Below are 27,334 nucleotides of genomic sequence, written 5' to 3'. Positions count from 1 at the left end.
AAAATATCCATTTCTATTTAAATATGCTCTATTTCTTGTATAGTGGATGCTTGTTTTAGTCAAACCTAAATTCTCCGTTGATGTTTTCTTCTTATCTGAATCCTAAAGCATTCTTCTTCCCATTTTACTTTTGAGGAGAAATTCAAATGCAAAAGCCCTCTGGCTTTGGGTATGCTTAGCTGTGTTTGTGGGATTCTCCAACATGCATTTTACTAGCTTGAACGCCCATCAGAGGATGTGAGTGGGAGAGAAAAAGCAGTGCCGGGGAGAGGAGAGAGAGGAGGGTGAGAGGGGAGAAGGGGACAGTGGGAGTGGAGTGGAGAGGAGAGGAAAGGAGAAGGGGGGAATTTTCTTTTTTCTTCACATTACTTGTAATAAAAATCAGATCACACATCATTCTGAAGCAACCCCCCCCCCCCAAGTAGGGCATTTTTCTCCCTTTCAGTGGATGGAGATTAAGGCAAATGCTGCTGTATGTCAAGAGCTAAAACCATTAAGCAGAGTGGCAGAATGAGCATATCACAAACAGTTATTGAATTTCTGCCAGGCTACATCTTACGGATTGGGGTAAATGACTTCCCTTTAATAACATCCTCCCGCTGGTCTGAAGGGACAGTGCAAATGTCTGATTGCTAATGCAGCTGCAAGTGACACACACGAGGTAAAAGGATCCCATGAACCAGAAGAGTTCTAATCTTCTTTGGTAATTAACAGAATCACAGCAGGGTGGCTTTAAAGTGCATTTCCTATTTAAGATTTTTGTTCAAACCGACCACTATATTCCCTTTGCTGTTATTGAGCTATGTGGCTTAATTTGCCTCTAATTTATTTATTTTTAACAATATGTCCTTGTTTCCATGCCTCTAATTTTAGTGAGAACAGGCTATAAATGTGAGTAGAAGCTTCCTAATTCAGTGAAAAGGAGATAATGTGAAACATAAAAAGAGAAGAAGTAAGGATTCAAAATATCTACCTAGGGAATAGTGTGCCCTGGTACTATAAATATTACTCATATCCTACATTTCTCTTTAGTTTCAGAAGCAATGCCTTTGAGACAGAATTACTCTCAGTAAACTATGAGCATCCATGTACTGATGATTCATGGAATACAGTGTGGGTTAATTTATACTTTCAGTCTTGTAAAAGGAATCCAGCTACTTCGAACATGCTTACAAACAGACAATGTCAATTGAGGATGTTCGTGGAAACATGTACTACCTCCTTTAACGGGTCCTGTAAAGACATGAAAACAAATCTAGAATTTGCATTTCATCTTCTGGAGCTCTCTCCTCCCTTCCTTTAGTTTAACCAACCAAATAGTTAATGGAATCTGATTCTTTCCAACTGCATGGTATTTTTTTCCCCTACAACTGTGATTTCAGAGTTATTATTGGTTTCCTAGTTTATACTATGAGGCAAAACCAAAAGATAATAACCAGCCACTTAGATCCTGCCACTTTCCCCTAAATGTGTCGAAATATGAGTCACTTTGCAATTCGTAAGAAGTCAGTTAATTCCAGCGACCTTTGTAAATGATGACCATAAAGCAGCTCTGACAATATGCCACTGGCTTCGATTTTCCGTCTGTAAAATGAACAAGTTTAAGAAGAGGTTTCCTGCTCAGAGTGAAAAATGAAAGGTGCTGAAGCATTAGCTCCAATATTGGCAGGCTTGCTCACTCTGCCTCAAACGCCACATGCAATCTATAGAAAAAACAAAATGATTTATTATGAAGAGGAGAAGGTGTTTTATTTGCTTTTCTGCTATTCATTAGAAGTGCTGTTTTGCCACAGACCAGATCTGATATTTTAAGATACCTCCTAAGTTCCTAACCAGGAGGGAAAGCTGGAAGTAGATGCTCAGCCTCCTCATTGCAAACTCCTGTATAATGTAGCATTGCAGTATTGATTTCAGTTTTTCTTAGACCTATTCCAGGGAAACTTTCCATACCAAACACACACATACTTAAATCCTTACAGAGCCTATTTTTAAATGGCAATCAATGACACCCAAGAAGAGCGGATTCACTTGTTAACCTTGGTAAAGCTCACATATATATTTTGTGGATTACACAGATCAACATTGTGCCCACTTGAGTCTGAGAAATACCATCATTCCAGGCGCTTGGTGTTGTCACTCTGTGTATGCCAGTGAGTTTGGTGATCTGATCAGCATCTACCAATGCCAGAGGATGGACACAGGGGCATGCCTGGAAAACTTAACCGTAGTCTCCCCAGTCATGTAGCTATACCAGAAATAGGTTTCTGGAAAGACTAGCTTCAAAGGACCATTTTTTCAGAGTGTCACTTGTCACAGGCAACACACTGAGTTTGAATGCTGATGAGAAGGTGGAATTTCTGTCTTTCGTTGTTGTTGTTGCTGTTAATGGCTTAATACACAGTGTTATCTGCTTCCTAGGCCAGAAATTCAGGGACCTATGAAAAAGGTGGTCAACTTAGGATCGTTAATCGTATTTTATTATTTCTTTGTTCTTTTTTACAACTACTGCTTCCCCCCCCCCCTTTTTTCTCTTATGCCACAAAATAGGCTTGATGTTTTACCTTTTTTCCCCCACTCTGATTTTTTTTTCTAGTGCAAAATTCTGGTGTCATGTGGCACGGTGATATTTATTGCAAACTAATTGAGTTGATCAGAAAGGTTTGTAACCTGAGTTAAAAAAAAATAAAACACTTACATAAGTTAAATGTTATTGCTTAGTACTTAGCAGGCAATGAAGATGGTCATAGATGAGGTATCTGTTGGAGATACTGAAGGAGATCATTAAAAGGAAGCTACTAGCATACTAAAAAATGAGTCCGTCCTTCTAGCCTCAGTAAGGATGCCCCCAAAAGAATTTAAAATAACGTAGCTCTAGCCTATGTGAAGAAACAATGGACACATTTGCAGCCCACTAGGCTGTTTCAGGTAGACCTGATTCTAAGGATTCAATCACTTATGTATCACTCATTAGTCCCATGAAACTAAATAAAGCAGGTAAACACCGGGCACTACATCAGTACGTCCTATCTGTACTGTCAAGGATAAAGCTCTCTGATACTGGCTATGCAGTGAGTACTTAGGAAAGCTTCACTGTGTTGCCACTGAACACAGGTCCCGCCCAGAGCTCAGTGAATTCCTTCTGCCTGTCTTCTGATAAAGTGATGCCTGGTTCGACACCTAGGAAGTAGAACATGGTAACAGTTATTCCTCTGACCACGATGTAAAAGGAAATCAAAAAGTAGGTGGTGTCAGAGGATAGAAAAAGTAATGGAGAAATAAAAATGTTTTCTTTAATGTGACGGGAGGGGTGGAAGAAGATCTCAGTAGATGCTATTTAGAGGTCATTAAATACAGGGTTGGGGGTGGGGAGACAAAATGCTCATCTCAAATCTATATGAAGAAGTACAGTACCCAACCAGCCATCTACTATATTTGCATAACTGTTAAGTTTGTATAAAACTGCTTACTATTATTATGTTCATTTATCTTTAGGTCATGATAAGGGAGGGCTTTTTTTTAAGGTGTCATTAGTAAAAGCACCTTACACAACTTCCGCATGAGAGAATAAAAAAGGGAAACATAATTTCATACAATAAAAGAATTTTAGGATTGAAAACGACCCTTAGAAGATGGTATAATATGCTTATTTCACAGATTAGGAAACTGAGGCACAAAGGGTTTAACATCTTTAGACCAAACCACACAAGACCAAATCTTTATCAAGGCCTAGAGTAGATCCCTTTAGTGTGCTCCCTCCAGTACTCCATTAAAAGTCTGCCTACTCAGTCTTTCAATTATTTTTTAAAAAGAAAAAAAAAATTAAGGAAATGTTCATACAGATAATCAAGTACTTTAAAAGCAAAAGTAAGCATCCAAAAATAGAAGCAATAACAATTTGTAAGTATATAACACCCAAGTATTTCAAACTGATAATCTTTGGATATACTCTTCTATGTTTTGTAAAGAGTCATAAATATTAGAACTTTGCCCTGTTTTGTTTTTTTTTTTTATTTTTTTTTAATGTTTACTTATTTTTTGAGACAATGCAAGAGACAGAGTGCAAGCAGCGGAGGGGCAGACAGAGGGAGACACGGAATCCGAAGGGGGCTTCAGGTTCCAAGCTGTCAGCCCAGAACCCGACGCAGGGCTCAAACTCACGAACCGTGAGATCATGACCTGAGCTGAAGTTGTACGTTTAACCAACTGAGCCACTCAGGCGCCCCATGATCTTTGCCCAGTTTTTAAAACATCTTAATAATATTATTGCTATCCTTCAGCTTTACAGATTCAACTATTGGTCATCCATTAAAAGTTTTTTCCAGAAATTTGGACGAGAATCTTTGTTTCCTTTTTTATTGGGTTTCACTGTAACATTTTAAGGCACTTACATGTGCCTTCATTAAATAGAGTCCCTTCTCAGGGTCCATGCTTGGCTTATCCACTTTGCTGAAAACAGTGAGGACATTCTCCGGATGGTAATCCCTACTTCCCTCTCTTCATCTCCTCATCCTGTCTTACCTTTTCATTTCCAAAGTTTGAGTGAGACTCTTTGTAGGCAATGACACCTGCCCTTCGTTTTACAGCCCTATTTTTTTCTTCCTAGCAAATTTTTCTTGCTTTCTAAAGGTGCTCTCCAAATTTTGCTTAGGATAATAGTAATGAATTGACCCAAAAACTTTGGAGAAGTAAAAAAGGACATAAAAAATAATAATTGTATTTGTGTAGTGCTATACTGTTTACAAAGCACTTTTTCAACAATGACATTTGTTTCTCACAACAACTTAGTAAGGAAGGTATGATGTTGATCATCTCCCTTTTAAGATAGACAATGAGGTTCCGTGAGGCTAGAAATTTGCCACAGTCAGGGAGCTAACATGTGGAGGAGTTAGGGTCTTCTAACTACAAAGATGGATGCAAGACTGATAATAGTACCTGGCACTTTGTGAGTCTGTTAGAAAATACACACTCCTGTTTTCCGGAACTCCCATTATACACTTACCTTTCCAAGTTGTATGTCCTCCAAACCATACCATACTCAATATGGACAGATTTTTGCAGATAAACTTCTGTACTTGTTAATTTAAATCAGAGCTAATTATGTAACCAACTTAAACATGAAAAACACAACCAATATCTATTCTTAGAGAAAAAGACTGCACGCTGTTCTACCTCCTCATCCATACTTTGTCTGACAGCATTAATACTTTGATAAACAGTTTGTAAAGGTCTCAAAAACTGGATAAAATGGGATGAGTAAATATTCAGGCAAGTTCCATGTTGCTGGAAAATTATGAACAAAATCCTCAAAGTCACTTGACGTACCACCAACAGATGAAGTGTCAATATAAAAGCAACATCATTGGCATCTACCTCCTGGTTAGTCTCTATTGGGCAGATAATGAATGACACACAAAGACCTCAACATGCCAGGGAATGTGTTCAGATTATTCTGAAAGCCCCTCGGGAGAAATTTTGTCTTTCAAAAGTAATACTGCCCTTGGAATAGGCAAATCCCTAGAACAACATGTACTGAAGGTTGTTATACAAAGTTTTATTTCCAGAAAGTGAAGCCTTCCACAAATAATCAGCTCCTCTGTGTAGGAAGGAATGTAAACATTTTTTCCACAATTTTTACCATGTCTGTATTGAAAAGGCCCATGGAATCCCCAAAGACCCACTGGATCAATTAAAGGCTTAGCATCAACAGGAAGGAAACACTTTCTATTTCCAGAGGCCTGAAACCCCTGGGATTTAATTCCCTGAAGAGTAAGAGAGGAGGCAGTGTTTCCTGACTTGTTCAAAGCCGGGATTCCAGGAATGGGAGAATGCATTCCCTGAGAACCAAGCCTGCTAACAGACCATGGCCTTCAGGAAGGCTCAGGACATCCAACAATTACAATGATTTAAATAATGCTATGTATTTTGACTACAGAAAATACTTAAAGAGACATATTTTCCTTGTGGTGAAGACTGATTTGTGCTTATTACAAATTTTCTCTAAAATTATAAAACTGAATTAACAAAATGACTGTAAAGAAACAAAGGCAAATATTTTGGGATAATCATTCCACAGGAGTAAAATTTGTCCACATAATATCTTACAGTCTCATAAGGTCAAGGAATTTAAATTACACTGTGAGCTAATTTACACTTTACTTTTGTTAAGAAAAAAACATGAATCAAAAAATTTTTAAAACCGACACGTATCTTCAAAGATACAATTGATACCGGCCTTTATATCTCTTTAGAATATTTTTCTTATCATTATATTCAAAAGCCTAAGACTCAGTCAGTGGTCTTATCATTGTTTGCTAACAGTGTCTCTGGGCTCTACATTTAATTTTATTTTCATCAACAACCAGTCACTCAGAATCACAAATTACTGAATATATTCTGCAAAGAGTATATGGAAACACAATGGCCCTTAGTGAAATCTCAATAGTTGCAGGGAGAAATTTGAAAATACATCTAGACAGATCATATTTTGATTTCTACAAAGGCCAAGGGGTTAATGGCCTTCCACTGCATGTGCCTAAGGACTGAGAACAAAACGATGAAGTAGGCAAAATGGGGCTGAGTCTAGGTTACAATGCTGTATCATTTAAGAGAAAGCACAATAGGATGGAAAGAGAGAAACAATGCTACCACCATATGTGAAAAAGAAATACATTCTAAGTACATATAAACCTTGGAAGCTCTATTCCTAGTAATTTTTGGAGGAAAAACATATGCCATCCATAAGATATGAGCTTAGACTGTATTCATCCAACAAGTCAATTTCTTGTGTGAATAGCTGAACTGATTCACTTAACAAACACATAATTTATATTTGTTCTTCTTCCTGTAGTTTATCACCCACGCATTTTTTTACACAAACACGACAGCTGCTTGGGGAGTGTCATAAGGTGATGTTCAGCTAACTTTTTAAAATCAGTGAAGCATTTGCCAAACTACCATTTCCTTAATCAGTTACTTTATTTTTAATGAGCAAGCAAATACCATGTAAATATCCAAGGCTCACCTTTCATTTACACTATAAATTGTATCCCAGTGTGCGGCTACTGGACAAGGAAGTGAAGAATTAAATGTTTTATGACAAAATGTTTTCAGTACAGACTTTAAGAGTTCAGATCACATTATCTCTTAGACAATCCTTTACTGGCTAAGGGAATGATCATAACATTAGCAGATCCCATTTATTACATACAGACATTTCCTGTGCCAAACACTGTGCGAAGTATTTCACATGTGTTTTCTCATTTTATTCTCATAATAGCCATATGGAACAAGTACTATTGCTAACCCCATTTTACAAATGCGGAAATTAAGACTTAAAGAAGAAAAGCAACTTGCCTCAACTAATGAAAGGGAGAAGAGGAAAAGGAACCTAGGTCAGCTGGGCTCAAAAGACACGGCTCTATGCATGAGGCAACACTGCCTCTTGTTGGTACTGCCAGAACACAGCTCATCTATACTGCTGTCTAGGAGCTGGATTCTCTACCAAAATACAATCATTCCATTTATCATTTCATACCATGCCATTCTTCTCACACGAGCGTATTATCTCTGCAAGATTCATTCGTAGTTTATTTTTGTTGTTGTTTCTGACAGAAAAATGATGATTTACTTATTTATAGATGGGTATCACTATCTATTTGATTAACTAAAATGCTTTGTGTAGTTCAGTTTGTAGCCAGACTTGTGAGCTGGCAGAGCTTGTAGTCCTCCTCCACCATTTTTTCATCAAGCACAATTCAACATGGTTCACCAGGTCATGCACGCCAATAACTGGCACAAAGGAAAAATGCAATGCTTAGCTTGTAAGTCTTAATTGTCATGATTTAATGTCCATCCGCAGCCCCAATTCCAATCTGTGGATAGTTCCTTACTCATGTATTCTCTTAAACCAGAAGCATGAAAATGGTGAATACTGTTTCCCTGCTAGTATGATCATCAGTTTTCAATGAAATTCCTCAATCCTCGTCAGTATTAATAAGCTTCTCGTTCTGCAAAGTTAATAGACGAAAGCTCTAATCTGTTTTTCAAACTGAGCATGCTGAGCCAAACCTAAATCTTCAGCAGAAGTGTTCTACGCCAGCTGCTTGCAAAACTTCAGCATTTCTCACTGAGTGACCTCCTCAAAGAGCTATCTGGGGAGTCCTTCAATTTGACTGTCCTACATAGAAAAAGCTGAATGTGAAATTAAGGAAAAATGTTACTAAGGATTCTTCCCATAGTTAGGAATGGCACTTAGATAGCTCATGTTCATGTATATTTTCTTTTCAGAATGAAGATTTTAAAAAATTAAGTCATTAGACAAACGAAAAGTGAAAATCAAGCTTGAGGTGATAGATGGCTAAAATATACATGCATCATGAAAAACCTAACTTATCACATGTAAGAAGTAAAGGACATGTATAATTTTAGATTATAAGTTTGGGTTATTTTTTTTTTCTTACTACATCTTATGTTCATATACAATAGTGAGGACAAGAGGAGAAAGAAGGGATGTTGGCCAACAGCTATTCAACATGTACCACAGCCTAGACCCTGGTTAAGTTCTTTCACACCTCATGCCACCAGAGCACGCAACCCCACAAGGGAACAGAGGCTCAGAACGGGGAAGCATCTACGCAACTTCCTAATATGCCCAGGGGCCCAAGTTGAACTGTGAATGTCTAACTCCAAATCCTATTCTATTAAAACCATGTTACTGTGCCTCTCCTATCACACCTTAGAATAAGCACAATATATTTCTCTTTTGGGAAGCATTTTACCTTTTATGCAGAAGCATCCAACAATGGGTTCTTTCTATAGTCTTAAGCTTCTCAGCGAAGCTCAGAAAGCTTACACAATTAATCAAACTTGATATTTTTACCACCTGGTGAAACATGATAGTATTTCAAGAATAACATAATGAACATTTAATACAACTCAACTAATCTAAAATAAAAGTATTACTTGTAGATTTTTTACTTAAACATTCTCATTAATCCATGTAACTTCAAAAGTGTAGTGTGTTAAGAAAAAATCATGGCTGAATTCCAGAAGGACTTAAAAAGATCTTTATCATTTCTTAGGGAATGTAAATCAGCAACAAAATAAGACAATTTTTCTTTACCATGAACATCTTGCAGATTGAACACACAGAACAAGATTTCAATCCCACATCACTTACCAGATTTGGGAAATATTTGAAAACTTCTTTATACTTTTAAGTATTTTGTACACTTAGGAAAGGTGATGAACTCTTACAAGTTTAAACCTGTCCCATAAAGAATTTTTCCTATCTGAAACTAGTAACTCCTTGACTGTCACATCCTGCTTCTATTCCTTTCCACACCACGCTGAAGGTAATGGTATATTGAGTTCTTAACCTCACTTAAGCTAGAGGCTTCCTATTTGACATAATCATGTTAAATTATAAATCAATGTGCTACTCTGCACTTTACTTGATTGAGATGTCTATGAAAGGCTAGATATTCTAAGATAATATACCACTTATTCATTTAGACATGTCATCATGGTCATTTACTCAATGACCATGGATAATAGTCAATAAATAGAATCTCGAGAATTGATAAGGAATGATGTATGACACAGCCAATAGAACCAAATCTATCTACCTATCTATCTATATATGTAAATTTTCCCATCTATCAAGATTTTTGAAGGTACCATATTCCAGAAGTATTGCTAAATACATTCATTGTCTAGATGTTGTATATATGGTTGTATATTTTGTTTCATTTTTAACACACAAGCAAAATCAATTAGGCTGTCTCTATCTTCAAATTCAATTAGGTGCTTATTTTTAACACAGAACATTAGAATCTCTGCAAGAATATAAGAATCCGTAGTGACTTTTTTTTCCCCACAAAGTTTCAGAATTGACGGTTAAAGATTGAAGATTCATGTCCTTTTCTTTTGTCCACTGTCTGCCAGTTTTATTCCAGGTTTGTAAAGACTACTTATTTGAGACAAACAATTGCTTAAATTGATACAAAATATTTATAGAATAGGTACATTATGTTAAATTTTTCCTCAGAGAACATTGGGAATAGGATATGGCCAAGTGAGTTAGGAATTTGATAAGGGATCTGACAGATGTTCAAGTGGATGCTCCTAGCAATATGCTTGTAAGTCTACGGTAACCATGGTCCTTATCTCTACTGCCATTCACAGTCCTTTCTTGGCTCTTGGATAATGCCTGTAGTGTGGCAGGGTACATATCCTTAGAGAGAGTATCTACCAGAAGGGGACAATACCCTTTATTCCCACATGTTCATGAATTCCTTTATTTTCATCTACTATACTACATCTTTTTTTTTCTTTAAAAATTTTTTTTAAATGTTTATTTATTTTTGAGAGAGAGAGAGAGAGAGAGCACGAGAGAGGGAGGGGCAGGGAGAGAGGGAAACACAGAGTCTGAAACAGGCTCCAGGCTCTGAGCTGTCAGCACAGAGCCCAACACAGGGCTCGAACCCACGAACTGTGAAATCATGACCTGAGCCAAAGTCGGACATTTAACCTACTGAGGCAGCCAGGTGCCCCCCCCACCACCTTTTTCTTTTTTAAGTTATATTACATTTCACATGCAACTCAACTGAGGGTCACCCAGAAACTGCCCAGTGGTATCATTAATGAATGAATTCTATACTGCCTATTGATTTGCTTTCAAATGTCATTAATTAATATAAGGAGAACTGGTGTAACTAAATTGTCAAACTGAGAGAGATTTTACAGATATTAAGTCACTTGCTCAAAGTGATTCATTACTTAAATACATACCTGGAACCAAAAACCAGGTGATTCTATCCTTGCCTCATGGTTATTTCACAGCACATTGACTGTGATGGTAGGGTTTCGACACGATTGGGCTGTGTGCTCCTATGAAATCACTCATTTTCTTAAGCACTCTTATGACCAAAAGTTCCCAAAGTCAACCCATAGGGAGATTCAGGAGTGCCTTCTCCATGAAGGGTCCATGTATGTACAACCTATTAGCTGTAGGGAGCCTCGTAGAAGCGCAATTCACGCTCCAGGCACTTTTCAAGATGCCTCTGTAGAGGGGCATTTTATCAACAGTAATATGTTGCTGCTGTTCTGCATTAAGCATGTTAAGTATTTGGGAACTGGGGTTTTGAATATGTGCCCTAAAGCAATTTTAGCTGAAGAGTTGTCTTGTTTCATTTTTAAATCAGGCAAAAAAAAAAAAAAAAAAAAAAAAAAAGGGAGAGAGAGAGAAGGGAGAGAGAGATTGAGAGAGAGAGGGAAATTCTTAAAAGGAAAAACACAAAAAACAGCGACTATACAAAAAGTTTCATATTTAAACAAAATAGAAATAGAACAATCCAGTTCTTTGTGGCACTCCATTGGAAATTCCTTCTCTTCTTGGACATTCCACCCCAAATTTAAAAGCCTCTGGGATCCACCCTAATCCTCTTTGCTGGGTCCCTAAGAAACTTTATAAAACACATAAAATAACTGCAGTCTTTGAAATTATAAATGTCATTGCCAAGTTATTTTGTGAACTTTGTTAAGACCCTGTTGTAAGTTTCATTCCCAAAGAAGGCAGCGTCTAGAATAATGGCACTCAAGGCCCAGAGTTGCTGCACTGAAATTTTTAAGTTGTTGACAATAACATGATCTTCTTTAATATCATGGTGTCCACTTATTCTAGTGATTTCATAGAAATAGTTCGTATTTTTCTTTCATGTGAAAAATCCTTGTTGTGAGTACTAATGAATAAGGTTTAAATTTTAACACTCTATGTAAAACTTTATATGCCCCCAAATGTAACCACATCTTAAGAAATGACAACTGCCCTATTCCATCATCTCAGAAAAGCAGTATTAGCTTTTTTTTTTTTCCTTTGGAGATTTAGTTAACAACTGTATTTTCTCTATCCCTGTCTATTCCAATGCCGTCTTAAAATAAGCATGCATGCACACACACAAATACTGGACTTAAAAAATTACTGCCAGGGCACCTGGGTGGCTCAGTCAGTTAAGCGTCTGACTTCGGCTCAGGTCATGATCTCACAGTCTGTGAGTTCAAACCCCACATCTGGCTCTGTGCTGACAGCTCAGAGCCTGGAGCCTGCTTCGGATTCTGTGTCTTCCTCTCTCTCTGCCCCTCCCCCGTTCATGTTCTGTCTCTTTCTGTCTCAAAAATAAATAAATGTTAAAAAAATTAAAAAAAAATAACTGCCAACTGTTACTAGTTTCTGACCACTTTACAAACATTTCGATTAAGTCTAGCCACACTTGTACCTAGTCTCCAATAATTTTTCTTCTACTAAGACATCCCATATAACTAATATGACAAATATTATAACATTGTAAGAGTTATTTTCATAGAAATAACTAGAAAAAATCCACTGGCAAATAAAATTCTGCAATCCTTAATGGAAATTAGAGTCAAATACCATTCAAGAAGCTCTGTTTTGCTCTGCCATTTCTCCTATTCTCACATCTCTACCTCCAAAATTAGTCTGTTACAATAAATTCTACTAAGCTATAACCATTATAATGATCATTATTAATTTGATAGTGGTTAACATTTAGTGATTACTTTCTATGTTACTGGTGCAGAAATAAGAACTTTTTTATACTAAGAACTTCTAATGCATTATTCAATTTAATTTTTATGCTCTTCCTCTGTGTTGATACTGCTATCACCCACCTTTTAATAGATAAGGAGTCAATGACAAAGGAAAAGAAAGAACTAGAGTCCATGTCTGATCCCTTAATTACGAGGCCACCTCTACTGACCACAATTTTAAGAGTTCTGGAGAGCAGGAGACTCAGATAAAGAATTTGCATTGGCTAGTTAAGAAATCTTAAGGTTAAGTCTGGGGCAAAGTGGGAACAATGAAAAGTGATATTCCTGTGATACCGCTTTGGAGGAAATGCTCTATTTTCATTTTCAATTTTCAAGCATAACACCACTCATATCTCTGGGTTTGGGCCTAAACTCAGGCAACATTTTTGAAAGTCAACCTGGCTAGAGAAATGACTCCTGTTGAAGAATTCCTTGTATCCTTCCTCCAAGCATGCCTTCATTTTTCACAGCTCAAGCTGGTTTTACAGAGCTGGGAAGGCTGGAACCCCAGGTAGAGAGGAAAGAAGTCATACAGTTCTCTTTCTCCCACTCCCTCTGTGTCCTGGTGTCCTATAAATGTAGAGTTCTGTAAGCCACAGTTTTAGAGAATTAAACAGTGTCCTTTGTCATCTGCTTAAGATTTACCACATACAACCTTCTGTTTTAGAAATGTTATCACATCTGCTGCTCATGCTCCCAGTTTATAGATTTTGAGTACCATTATGCTGTCAGTCAAGTAACTACCACCATTGCTTCAATTGCTGCTGTTATCAGTTTAACAAGGGAGGAGGGGATGTTATACATGAAAGTATTAAGTATGATTGCCAGAAATAGTTTCAAGTGGTGCTGAATAAGAGAGAAGCCTTGTCATTAATGCCTCTACCTAGTCTTTTTGGGTTTTGGCTTTTTGGAACACCTGCTAAAGCAGATTTTTAGATATTGGGAAAAGGAGGGTTGTTAGTAGAGATGTAAGATGTGGAGAACTTGCCAAGGGGGAGCGGGGGAAGAGGTATTAATGTATTCTGGTAAGCTGTAAGCTGAACTATTTATCAATTAAAAATATGCACACAAATACCCTGGCTCTCATCCCATTGGAAGCAGAAGCAAAATCTGGAACAAGATAGTCATGACTTCTGGAATAATGGGGAAGAAAGGAAAAGCAAGCTGAGGGAAGGGGCTAGTCTTATACACATGAGAGAAGGTAAACTAAGAGGAAGGAAGGGAAGAGGAGTTGCAGGTACAACAGCAGTTAGAAGTGAGTTGGGTCCAACGTATGGATCTGCTTGCCAAAACACAGAGACAAAAGCATGACCATAGACTTCCATGAGCTCCCAGTGCAGAACGATTTCTGTTGCTACATTAAAGGAATCACGAAAACAGAAGTGTACTCATTTCTGTAGCCTGGGAATTTACAAATAAATTTGTAAATAAATTTGTATTTCCAAATAAAATAATCACAAAATGTTTTAAAGTGCCCTTTAAAAGTTAATTTGATTCTCCTCCCTGAGATAAACCAAAGAATCCAAGTGTCAATATGCTGAAAAATGACAAAACAGATGTCAAATAACCTTCCTTTTGCAACAACTTTCTATGAATCTGACATCTAGTTATTCCACTCAACATCACATATGAAACTCGGAAATTATGCAGCCAAAGAATGGAATACTAATTCATGACAGCATGTGGAAAGAAGCAGATGAGAACAAAACACCACAAAAGTGTATAAATTGACCAAATGAGACTGTGTATGTTACCATCTTCTATGACAACAGACAGTTATTGACTAGCAATTTACATCTGGTTTGCTCCCTTATTCTGCAAGTCACAAAAATGGGTTGCTGTGGCAACTGTCATGTGCTATTTAGCTTGCTGGATGGAAAAACAAAACAAAACAAAACAAAACAAAAACCTCAAACTACCTTCTAAGACACAAATACAGCATGTATTTTTATTGTTCCTCCTGCCCCAAGAGAACAAGTCCCCCGATAGTAGATCTACTTTTTCAGAGCTTTAAAAATGGGTTTGCTTTCTGTCATTTGCATTTTTTATCATGTATGCCACCAATTTATGCAAGTAGGAAAGAAAAAAATCCATAGAAATATAAAGGATATGGATACAGATTGCCTGAGTCACATGAATGTGATAGGGCCGTTTCATATATAGCATCCCCACTTTTATCATCGGCAGCTCTTTTAGCCAGTTTAACTCCATGGATGCATGTATCAAATTCATGCATCATACTCACAGGAATACACTAAGAGCTCAATTCTTAAAGCACCGACAGGGCAAGCTTATTTTTCTGAACAAAAACCAAGAGCAAGGTGCAAAGAGAAGGTCATTAATTTTCATGGAAGCATATACTTAATCTCACAGTAACACGTAACATAGTCTGTTCACAAAAATGCTTTGCGGGACCTCAGAACACATCATGTTACTAACATCTATGCACAATGAAGCAAGCAAATTAACACGTCCATGCTGAACAAAATGGGAAGAAGAATACCTATCCCTTATCTACTCACTTCTACTTACTTCCCTACTTACTTCTCCACTGGGACCTAAGAGAGTGAAGGCAAATACGTTTAAGGCCCTGAAAATAGAACAATAAAAGCTCCAGTAATTGTTTTTCTTATTGAATGGCAAGTTTGATAACTTTCCAGACTCGCCAGATATTAGTCTGATGTGGGAAGGTCAGCTTTTTAAAAGAGCTCCATTATCAACTCTTGAAACAATAGAAGTCTCTTTTCTCTGGAAGTTCAGGGAGTTTGAGCAAGCTAAGAAAAATGATCCATTTAAAAAACAAACAGATAGGCCCTTCACCACCACGACGAATGCCACATGAAAACCCTTTCAGGAGCTTCTCACCACCCTAGGCTTGATTACGGGACTCACTATTTTGACGCAGGAGCACACAAACAGGGCAAAGATTGGTGAGGTATGGCCGCTAGGAGATTCTAGGGATTTAAATTGAAATAAAAATAAGGTAACGTGAGTGGAAGTGTCAGTGTGTGAAAATACTATATACGCAGAATACAGATGAAAAGACCCTTCACAGATGTTGGAGAGGAAAGTACCTGACTGTATGTTGTATTAGTCTTCTGCTGCTCCATTTAATCATACTGAAGAAATGGAATGAACACACAAATAGATTTTTTTTCACTCTTCCTTGGGCAACAATAGAGAACAATCAATTTAAAAATAATTGGAGAAATTTGTGTTTTCTTCAGAAGAGGAAAGGAAAACATTCATTCAACGGTACCACATAGAATCATTTGCTTAATAGCATTTCTAATATGTTATGCATTTATTCAATCTACTTCTTACTATATTAAAATGCAAAAACAATTACTCTGAATGTAAATCCTAGAAAACAATCAAAGTTTCTATTAAATCAGCAAAGAGACAGTTAAGCTCCAATGTGATTTGCAGATGCTCATGAATAGACAATACTTAGAGTTTCTCTCACTCGAAAGTGAAAGAGGCTGGTAGAGATTCAGAGATTCCCTCCCGCCCCCTCTCCCTCCTGTTTTTCTTCCTTTCTCTGTCCTTTCCTATCCTCCCTCCATCTCTTCCTTTATTCTTCTTGGACTCAGAATAAATACAGTTTTTATTTAAAGTCTAATAATTCAAAATATGTAGGCATGTAAAATCACCTCATGTTGCAATACCAGCCGGTACTGCAGGGAGAAACTTCCTGACAACATTCTGTTATAAATAGTTTACACTCAACTGATCAGTCACAGGGGAATATGGGCAGTTTCAGCCCTCTGGTTCCTTTGTCACACACAAAAAGTCTTGGTTTGTTCTTTGTACACTTACATCAAAGCCATTTCTATTCATTAAAAACTCAAAATAAGCATGTTCAAGAAGAGGCCACTGAGCATGAGGCAATGAATAAAAAGATTCTGCACAAGCACAACAAGCATTTTGTATTTTACTGTGTCTGAAGTTTTTAAGTCCACATGCTTTATTTAATTATGGTGCTACTGAAGTTATAACCTCAAAAGGAGATTCAATCAATGTTTTTTCATGCTCAGATTATATGTCAAGGCCACTGATTTGTTATTGCAGATATAGTGGGCAATCATTTTGTTGGATAATAGTGAACCCCTGAAGATTTATTTGTCACACTCAACTGTCCCTTTGAAAGCTCTGAATCATACTTACACTTCCGACTCTGCTGATAATATTATAGAATCTGGTATACAGAGCTTAAATTTTCAAGCAAATTCTACTCATTTCATATGTGCTTCATGAATTCTGGGGGCTTCTGCTGAAACTTGGTACCAACAATATTTGCCCAGTTTTGACTAATAGCGGCTCTTGTTTTGGTTTGCATTAACATTTTCGTTAAGACTATATATGAATGTTATTATGACAAGGGTGTTTTTTGTGCCCTAAAGTATTTAGGGGAACACAGTGTCTTCTATAAGTATCATATTCTAGCACAGATTCTTTATTCCAACTAGGCTTCATTAAAGACACAAACTTGAGGCTGTTGAGATAATGACTACTTTGCATTTGATCACTATCAGCAAGCAACAAACAAGGTCTGGCCTCCACCCACACCAAACCGAAAAGTCTGTCAGTGTTGAGAAAAGTCCTCTAGAAAATTGGTTTGGTGTGGGGAAAGGCAGGCAATAAACCAAAAGTAAATAAATCATTGCTGGTAGTCTTGGATGCCATTCAAGGAAAACAAAACAGGGACAATGACTCGAAGCGGTACTTTTTGGTAAGGTAGTACAGAACAAGACATCACTGGTAAAGAGGGCATAGCAACACAGGCCAACAAAATTATTGTAGGTATCAAAGAAGGACATAAAGGAAAATCAAACTACATTTTTGCAATGTAGCACATTGTGAGTGCTATTTTGTTGTTTTTGCTGTTTGTGGATATGGTTATATGATAGAAATAGGAAATTAATGGTAATGAAAAGGACCTTAAAGAGTTTTTAGGATCAGGACTGTAGTAAACTATGCAAGGATAAGTAAATCAGCAAAGACCCTACATGTCCATGGATACTGGAATTAAATCTACATTAGAGGAAAATACATGCTTTTTCTAGTCTGTTTCTTCAGCCAGTTAATGGGAATTAGTCATTAAAAAAAAATCTCAAACTAAAAATTTTCAGCTCCATGTTTTTCATTATCCTGATACAGTTTAATTCTACTCATATACTGAAGATAGTTTTCATTCACTGAAACAAAACTATAACTTCCAAGAAAATCAACTTGATACCAGGAATAATCACAAAGATACATTATAATGTTACTAACCAGCAACATGAATTACAATTAATAGAAATCAGGAAAAAAAATTTCAATCTATGTGCAACTTACATCTCGAACTCCAGCCCACAGTGGTTTAATCTAAACTTTATTACGTAGTTGTACTTGAAGAAAATATGTAAAATATGAATATAATATAAAAAAAGTAAGTACAAAATACAAACAACTCAAGCTTCAGAGAAAGTTTCTCATAATATAAATCAATGTTGACTAATTCTTGATTGAGCAATGAGAAATATTCCTGTAAAAGAAAATAATGGTAAATTAACTTTATTTCACAAAGTAATTTTGGCTGGACACATGGGAATAGTAAATTTAGATGAATGTCCCAGATCAAATTTAAAGGATTCTAGATTTTGAATCATATAATTGTGTGAAAGGAAAATTTCTTCTCATAACTGAAATCCAGTAATCAAAAATAAAAATGTATTGAATCCTACCCTGTGAAGCTACTATAACATAGTGTAAAACCATTTGTTTTTCTTAGCCTAAAATGATAGTTTGAGACATATTCTTAAATTATCTATAGGGAGATTATCACTAAGAAATTCTTCCAAAGGTGATTTTTCACCCAGTTTTCACCTACTCCATATAAGAGATGAATTCCAGGATTTTAAGTACAAAGTGCATGTAAATTTACAGCATTATTTTGAAAGCACCCTTTCTCCCCAATAAGACTTAGAACTCTTTTTCCATGACTGGTCCTCTAGCCATGTGCAACCCCCCCCCAAAAGATGCTTAATTTGGCATATTGCCCAAGCTCTTCAGGAGGCAGCTATTGTAAAAGAAGTAATGATGGGGCGCCTGGGTGGCGCAGTCGGTTAAGCGTCCGACTTCAGCCAGGTCACAATCTCGCGGTCCATGAGTTCGAGCCCCGCGTCAGGCTCTGGGCTGATGGCTCGGAGCCTGGAGCCTGTTTCCGATTCTGTGTCTCCCTCTCTCTCTGCCCCTCCCCCGTTCATGCTCTGTCTCTCTCTGTCCCAAAAATAAATAAAAAACGTTGAAAAAAAAATTAAAAAAAAAAAAGAAGTAATGTTAGCAAAAACCTATATTGTCCATTAACACAAAATTAAAATTTGGTAGGCAACCACAAAGTGTACTACTTTTCATTTTAAAGAAATGGCCATTTTGCCTTTTTTACTTCCTCATTTAGCTTTAGTCCTTTCTATCCACTACCCAAAGGCATTACCTATTTCTTTTTTTTTTATTTTTAATGTCACTGTTTTTAGGGATCTCATATTCCCTCAAATGTTCATTACCCAGATGTAGCCTAATCCTTAAATAGTAGAGTGGTCAAATATCACTAGAAACTTATTAAGGTGGAATTCATCATAAAGCCCATTATGGTTAGGTATAATGTGAATTAAATTGTATCCCCTGCGTCAGTAATAATTTCTAATGAATTCAAGAGGGTCTTAGGCAACCAAATCTCACAAGGTTGTCTACATGAGGCAGTCCTACATAATTAACCCCAAGTAAAGAGCTGAAGTGATGTTTCCATAAAGTTAAGTGGCTTTAAGTTAAGTGACAGGAAGAAGGAAATTCAAAGGTGTAACCTGAATATAGTACCTTTTATTTCCACACATGAAACATACAATAAAGCTTCCCTGACCTATTGCACATCAAGAATTAACTTTGTCTGCCCCTACAGACTCCTTGAAAGGACCACCAGGTCTTCTCAAATTAATCATTGGTCAATGTAAGTGTGAGGGAAAGAGTCCAGGACTGGTCCAGTAATGAATTTCTTCTCATCAAAAGATGCACAAACACACACAAAGACATGTAACTGCCTCTATACCTTGTTTACACAATTACTTTTGAAACTCAAAACCATAACTCAAGAATATTTTTTCAAGGTTTCAATGGAGTGTTTCTTGTTCTGTTTTAAAATCTTACAGCCATAGACACAAATATGACTCTGTTGTTTTAAGTAGCTTGTCAGGAGTATAAGGGGAAAATCATAGAGCATGAAGGAAATCTGGCACACTTTTCAAATAAAAATAGACAATTCCATGCTCATTATAAGGAACTAATGATACAGACTGTATCAGCATTATCAGCTCTAAGTTACAGTAACAGAAAAGCATCATCTATCACTGAATGCATGGCAGGCATGTGCTGACCCATGACACATTTGAAATGTGGTGCTATGATTTATTCTCTTGTTCATTGCATTTGAAGAAATGTTTTGACCACAGGAGCTCATTTTATTTCAATTCTTCTCAAAACTTATTTTCATGATCCTTAGTAAAAATATAAAACACACTGATCTCCATGCTGTTTTGTTTAATACCAAAGAAAAAACAATATTTTATCATATACAGAACAGAAACTGAACTGCCCAGAGACCCTCTACTCTGAGTTCTTGTCAGAGGAACATTCTTCCCTGGAATGTAATTTTGAGTTTTCTATAATAATATTTCAACTAAAATATTCTTCATTCTCTATCTATAGTGCATCAAAGGATTTCTGTCCAGAGGTTTTCTTATCTTCTTTACAAACCATTGACTTTCTGTTCTGCCAAATTAAGCTAATCAAGAAGTACAGATGTGATCAAGATCTTTTTTCTACCATCCTCTTGTGACATATCTTTGCTTGAAAAACCATTCTTCCTAAGATTGGTATAAAGGCATTGCCTTGTGGCAAAAATATAGAATGCACATTTTTCTTGTTGTTGTTGTTGTTGTTGTTGTTGTTGTTGTTGTTGTTGTTTTTGAGGGAGGAGGGGCACATATATGCTCATCATGTCCTCTCAATTATAAGACTAAGGGAGAGTAATGCTTATAAGATCAGAAACACAAGGCGGTATGCATGGTCCATAGAACCAACTCAAGCTGGAGTCATTGTTTATTTCTTTTCTTTTAACTAGGGACAGTCTTCAGGTGAATCAAAGATAGAGACTTCAAAGATTTAGGTTAGGGTATTTGGCTATCTTTCATTGAAGAAGAAAATGATTTAAATATTGCTTAAATTATCTGCATAATTACCCCAAATGCTTTCCTCTGAGATGTAGGATAATTGATAGCAGGTCTGCATGAGACCTGCATTTCAAAACTATTGTACTATAAGGCAATACTGTAAGTAGTTCTTGTCATTCAATCAGTGGATTATTAGGGAAACTATCTCCAAATGTAGCTGGAAATGCCTGTGAAGATAAAAGGATGGCATCATTTACAAATCACCTCAGTGTATGAGCTTCCCAAATAAACTGGAACTAAACAATGAGACTGAGGTTTTTGAAATTAAAAGTATGAAGGGAAATAGGAAAGCATATTTAGGAAGTTTTCCTCTTCACCCATGTAAAATTTTGTTTGTTTGCTTTTTTATTTCCTTATCTATAGCTCTATATATCTATTTTATTTTATTTAAAGTTTTTATTATTTTTTGAGAGAGAACACACGGAAGTGGGGGAGGGGCAGAGAGAGGTGGGAACAGAGGATCTGAAGCGGGCTCTGCACACACAGCAGAGAGCCTGATGTGGGGCTCAAATTCAAGAACTGAACCTGAGCCAAAGTCAGAGGCTCAGAGTCAGAAGCTCAACCGACTGAGCCACTCAGGTTCCCCTCTGTCTATTTATTTTAAAGAGAAAGAGCACATGCACAAGGCAGAGAGAGGGGAAGAAGGAGAAAGAGAGAGAGAAAGAGAATTTTAAACAGGCTCCATGCATCACAGCCTGATGCAAGGCTCATTCCCACAACCCTGGGATCATGACCTGAACCAAAATCAAGAATCAGAAGCTCAACCAACTGAGCCACCCAGGGCCTCCACCCATGTAAATTTTTAAATACAAATTCATCTAACTAAATCAATTACCCTTAACATCTACTATAGGAATAAGAACTGGAACAAAAGAGGAAACTTTAGCACAAAAGGTTAGTCAATTCAAACTGAAGATTTTCTGAACATAACTGAAGTGATCTTCATATAGACATGTACGTGCACACATGCATTTTGTCAAGAGAATAATTATTTTCCCATAAAAATACACATATACTTCTGAGATAGAAGTAAACAAAATCTCAAAGTTCTCTATGAATTTGTAAATATACTAAGAATCCTTTCATAAACTACTTCTGATCTTAGTAAAATTAGCACCCTTGTAATATGCCACAGTTTGACAGACATTTAAAATGTAAACAAACATGATGAAAACCTGAAAATATGAAATCTCTATGTAAATTTATCTGTCAGTAATACTATGTTTGCACGAGGCAATATAGTGAAATAGCTTTGAACTTAACACAAATTATGTACTGATAGCATGTAAGGGATATCTTACTTTAGAAATGAAGTCTATAGGTCATGGGGTCTTCTCTCAATTCTTGATCTACATGCTTTCAAAACACTGCTGCTAAAGTACTGTCATATTTTTTTTAATGGGGTGCCTGGGTGGCTCAGTCTTTTAAGCATCTGACTCTTGATTTTGGCTCAGGTCATGGTCTTGTGGATCATGAGTTCGAGCCCCACATTGGGCTCTAAGCTGACAGTACAGATCCTGCTTGAGATTTTCTTTTTCTCCCTCTCTGCCTGCCTTTCCCTGCCTGCTTTTCTCTCTCTCTCTCTCTCTCTCTCTCTCTCTCTCTCTCTCTCTCTCTCTCTCTTTCTCTCTCTCTTCTCTCTGTGTGTCTCTCTCTCTCTTTCTGTATCAAAATATATAAACTTAAAAAAAAATACAAATTAAAATTAAGTACTTTCAGTCACCTAAATAGAGATCTATAGTTCAATCATAACCTGAAGCAAGATTTCCATTAGTCTGTTTCCAAAATTGGAAAATAAGATGATTATATACTACAGTCTAAGATAAGTGAATGTTAAGGTTAATGCATAGCTGAGTGCTTTTCTCGCAAAGACATTTACACTTGAAACATGCTAAATAACAAGGGAATAATAAAAAAAGAAGTTAAGGGGTGCCTGGGTGGCTCAGTTGGATTGAGTGACTGACTCTTGATTTCAGCTCAGGTCATGATCTCATGGTTCTTGAGACTGAGCCTGCTTTGGGCTCCATGCTGCCTGACATTCTCTCTTTCTCTCTGCTTCTCCCTCGCTCACGTGCGCTCTCTCTCTCTCTCTCTCTCAAAATAAATAAATAAAATTTTTAAAAAAGAGTTAAAAAAGCAAAGCAGGCAACCAAATCCATTGGCTCTCACGGGATATTGAATGAAGTACTGTTTTGTAGAGTTCCTCAATACATGAAGTGATTCTCATAGAATACAAACATAAAGAGACAAGTTCTGGCTTAGAAATATCATTTGTTTTGCTAATCATGTACAGAAATCAACTTCACATATAATGCTATTAATGAAGCGCTCGGTTGAGCAAAAACTATAATTAAAAATAAATACAAATCAGAATTCTTTTCATAATGAGAAATGACAGTATCACTACAAGCTGGTAATTTGTGAGTATACACACACACAATTGCTACACCAATATGAAACACTTCTGAGACTCAGATTTCATTCCCTACTTTCTAAAAGAAAATTATGATGGGGGATTTTCTGCACTAAAAATTATCCTTCTTGATTTTAGCTATGCTATAACTTGCTCCCACAAATCTCATGTTTTGGGGTGCCACATTAGGAATTATTTTTAAGTTTTTTTATTTTTTATTTTTTGTAATATTTATTTATTTGAGAGTGAGGGAGAGAGAGAATCCCAAGCAGGCTCTACGCTGTCAGCACAGAGCCTGATTCAGGGCTCAATCCCAGGAACCGTGAGATCATGACCTGAGCCAAAATCAAGAGTCAGACACTCAACAGACTGAGCCACCCAGGTGCCCCTGGAATTATTTTTTAAAGAAAATATCTTGTCCCTGTTTTACTTTATTCCTGTGGATCTCCTCATGCAGCACAAGCCTCAACTCTGAAAACAGTAGAAGGAAAAACATAAAAAGTCCAAGACTCCCTCAAAATCTGCCTAACAGCATATTTTAAGATTTGGGAGAAAAAAAGAATCGTGCTATTTAAGTTACTCTTGGTTTCTCTAAAAGAAATTCATCGCAAGCTTAATTTCATAAGGGATGGAAATAGTACATGACTTAAGATCTGCATGAATGTTCTCTATGTTCAAATATAAGGTCTTAAACATGACACGGATACAAAATCATATCCAATATATCCTCTTCTTTTTTCCTTTGTATACCTATACAAGGTTCCTTGTATACCTTTGAATACCTATAGCTATTCCTGCCCAAGCAACAGAAAAGAATCTAAGCTAGTTTGAGAACCTCAAAATACCTGATCTGAGAATCTGAAAATGCCAGAATCTAAGGAAATCAGCCACAGTGATAGTAGCCATTAACCGTATGGGTATACATTACATTTCAGTACATAAATTCTGTACAATAACAAAAACAATTTTGCTCCAATTAACAGACTTCTGTATAATGACAACTGTTTAAGAAACCTCTATGGGATTTCAAAGAACATTAATAATCAATTTGGAAACAATAGTGAGAATTTTGTTCATACCTCACATTTTGCAAGGAACTAAGACTCAGAGAACAATATGGTTTATCTGAAGGGCACAGCAAAACTGGACCCAGAAAACAGGTTTTCTTATTCTAGCTTCACTTCTGCAACACTCAGCTGCCTTAGAAATTTCCTTTGCATAAAACTCTTTATTTTTAAAATCAGAGAAGGAGAAACAAATTAACAAAGACCAGTGTACCTATCCAGTTGGAGGAAATACCTTTCTGAAAAAGATAATAAGATAACGGGTCCTATGTTAATAAACATTTGAAACAAAGTAGAGCTTAGGAGTATTAAAAGATAAACTGACGAATATTAAAATTTTAAGAGTTTATTTGAGCCTACATCAATTCCAATAGGGCAGTCCCTCACCGGAGCCTCCACTGACAGGCACTTGGAGAGAGACTTTTATAGAGAAAGTGTGGCAGCAAAGAAAGAGAATTATTGATTGGCTATAGTTTAAAGCCTACTTGGCTGTTCCTGGTTGGTTTCAATTTCACAACCTTGAGGCATTTACAGCTTCAATTTTGGTTTGCTTACGCAGACCCCTTGCCTTAGGGCCACCTCAGTCTAGGGCCTCCTTATTTAATTAATTTCAGCAGATTAAAGGTGAAGTATGGGCTTGAGAGGCAAAATGAAGGGATGTGAATGTACATCTGAGGGAGTGTAAACTGGCAAGTCATTTAACCTCTTTGGACTTGTATGTAAATAACAGTAACAATGGTGTCTACAAAAAGAGCTGACATGAGGATCACCTGTGGGAATTCATGTACGGTATGAGACCCGTGGCACATGGGACATGTTTGCCATTGCTGTATTATTATTAAATGCCACTACTCTACCCATCTTCTTCCTGAGCATTTCCTTCTTCCCTCCCCATCCATTATGTAGCTAATATTTATCATGAAGGTTGAGTGCTATCATACTACACTTGGAGCTTCTTCCCACCTTACAAGAGAGAGGCTAATTTGGATTTGGTCAGGGCCAACGGAAATAGACCTAACTGTGGCAGGCCTATAACCTGGGATGATGGTGGAGGAATCTGCACTAGAAACAACAGCTAAAGTCTTCCCAAATTTTCAACAGTCCTCCAGAATACACCACCTTTACATGAGTCACCTCACCTCTGAGGGTCTCCATTTCTTTATTTCTAAGAGAGGATGGATGGTTCAGAAAGTGAGGTTTTTGGAGCCCTTTCAGGATCAGATGCTATGAACAGGAAACCAAGCTGAGTACCATCTATATCCTTCCAGATATCTGCCTTACCACACTCTCCTACACCACCCTACTTCCTGTGCTAACCGGAATAGATCTTTCCTATGGTTTACTTAATGTAAATATAGGTAATACTGTATGTGAACAAAGAGTTTCATAGTCGAAATGAGGCTGAGTACCAAATGGATCTCTATACCCATTTCCACCAAAAAATGTGCGACACCAAAAATATGCTGATTTTATGTGATACCCAATATATCCAGGTGACTGATACTTCAATAGTAACAAAAATCCCTACCTTGAAATCATAATGGTTATATATAGAAACGTTTCAGTCATAATGGTTACATTGTTTATATATCAATATTAATAGTTATTGACAACTCATTTTTCCATCAAGGGACTTAATCCAGGCAATTTATTTACCCAGTAGTTAGCATGCCTGAATTTGATGACTAAAGTATCTCTCTTTTTTCATTTGCTACTATGTAGATAAAAATATGAAATTAAATAGGAATAACTCCAGGTAATTAATCTGATAGCATTTAAAAACCTCATGACTAAATTTCACTGACCCTGATGTGTTAAGGACATAGAACTAGAATACTGAATGTAAACCTATGATCAATTAAATACAGAGGTTAAAAATTGAATAAGTCACTTTACCCACAACCATTTTTTAGATATCTTTTTTAAACCCTTTCATGTTTACAGAGTAGTAAATACATTTACAATGGGAAGGAACCTTAACTGTCATATAACTGATTTCTAAATTTTAATGATCCATGACTTGAGGCATAGGAAAATAAGGTATCCTGTCCACAATTACAAAATCATCTAGTAAACCTGACCCATGTTTCATATCACAAAGCAAACTTGCTTCTCTATATCAATTTTTTGTCAACAGACGAATACTATAAGATAACATTCATTAAACTGTTCTAAATAGTTACCATTATCTACTTCCTGAGAGTTGACCCGCAATTCAAACAATTAGTTTTGAAAAACTGGAAAATAAATATTTCTCAAGGCAAAATGAATACCCTTTTATAGGAATGCATTTAGTATAATTCAGCAATACCTTTGGGATATGGAACCTTCAATTAGAACTGAAGAAAGACTGAGCCTTACAACAAAGGTATAAAACCAGATAATGGGAAAATAGAATTTAAGTTCTTTATACAAATGAACTTAGCTAGCAATTTGCTATAGAAGAAAAGGAAAAACTGGGCTTTAATGTAGCCATGGCAACTTCCTATCTTCACAAATTTCTGAACTTAAATATCCAAATGTTTCTCTTCTTCAGACTCTGTAGTCTTTATAACATACATAATGAGTTACAGGAAACAAGGCGCACTTTGTTCTTAAGCTTTAGCATTGTAAAAATTCATCTGAAAGATAGTGGATTTTAAATCTTCTTCCCCGTGTTTCCTCAGTATACTTAAGCTGACTTTTTAGATGAGCAACATAAAAGAACACAGAACATTCAGGTTGCTTCTGTTGGATGGATAGAACAGAGCATCCCCTCCTATATATATCAGAGAACAGTGCATATACTTTTATTGTGTCAACTCTAACGTGCACCATCCCTAACCATTTACACCTTGGATAACTGAGAATTTGGTAAGGAGATACTGCATCTGATTTATTGCTGACTCTCCAGTGTCTACAACAGTGCCTGCCAAAAAGTAGTTGTTCAATAATGTTTCTTAAGAGATGAAAAACAGATGAAGCTAAGGAATAATGAACTTTTT

General features: G+C 36.6%; 2 protein-coding genes across 9 annotated transcripts in view; one reads left to right on the top strand and one right to left on the bottom strand.

The window, feature by feature from the left end:
• IMMP2L (inner mitochondrial membrane peptidase subunit 2) overlaps nucleotides 1-27,334 on the bottom strand; it is an 896,430-nt gene that overhangs the window by 428,125 nt on the left and 440,971 nt on the right. The gene's annotated exons all lie outside the window — the stretch shown is intronic.
• Nucleotides 1-27,334, top strand: part of LRRN3 (leucine rich repeat neuronal 3) — a 38,166-nt gene that overhangs the window by 685 nt on the left and 10,147 nt on the right. The window lies entirely within an intron of this gene.

Source organism: Neofelis nebulosa, chromosome 4 (genome assembly GCF_028018385.1).
Source record: "Neofelis nebulosa isolate mNeoNeb1 chromosome 4, mNeoNeb1.pri, whole genome shotgun sequence".
NCBI classification, from domain to species: domain Eukaryota; kingdom Metazoa; phylum Chordata; class Mammalia; order Carnivora; family Felidae; genus Neofelis; species Neofelis nebulosa.
The sequence above is the reverse complement of the archived record's forward strand: the minus strand, read 5'-3'. Positions and strand labels throughout refer to the sequence as shown.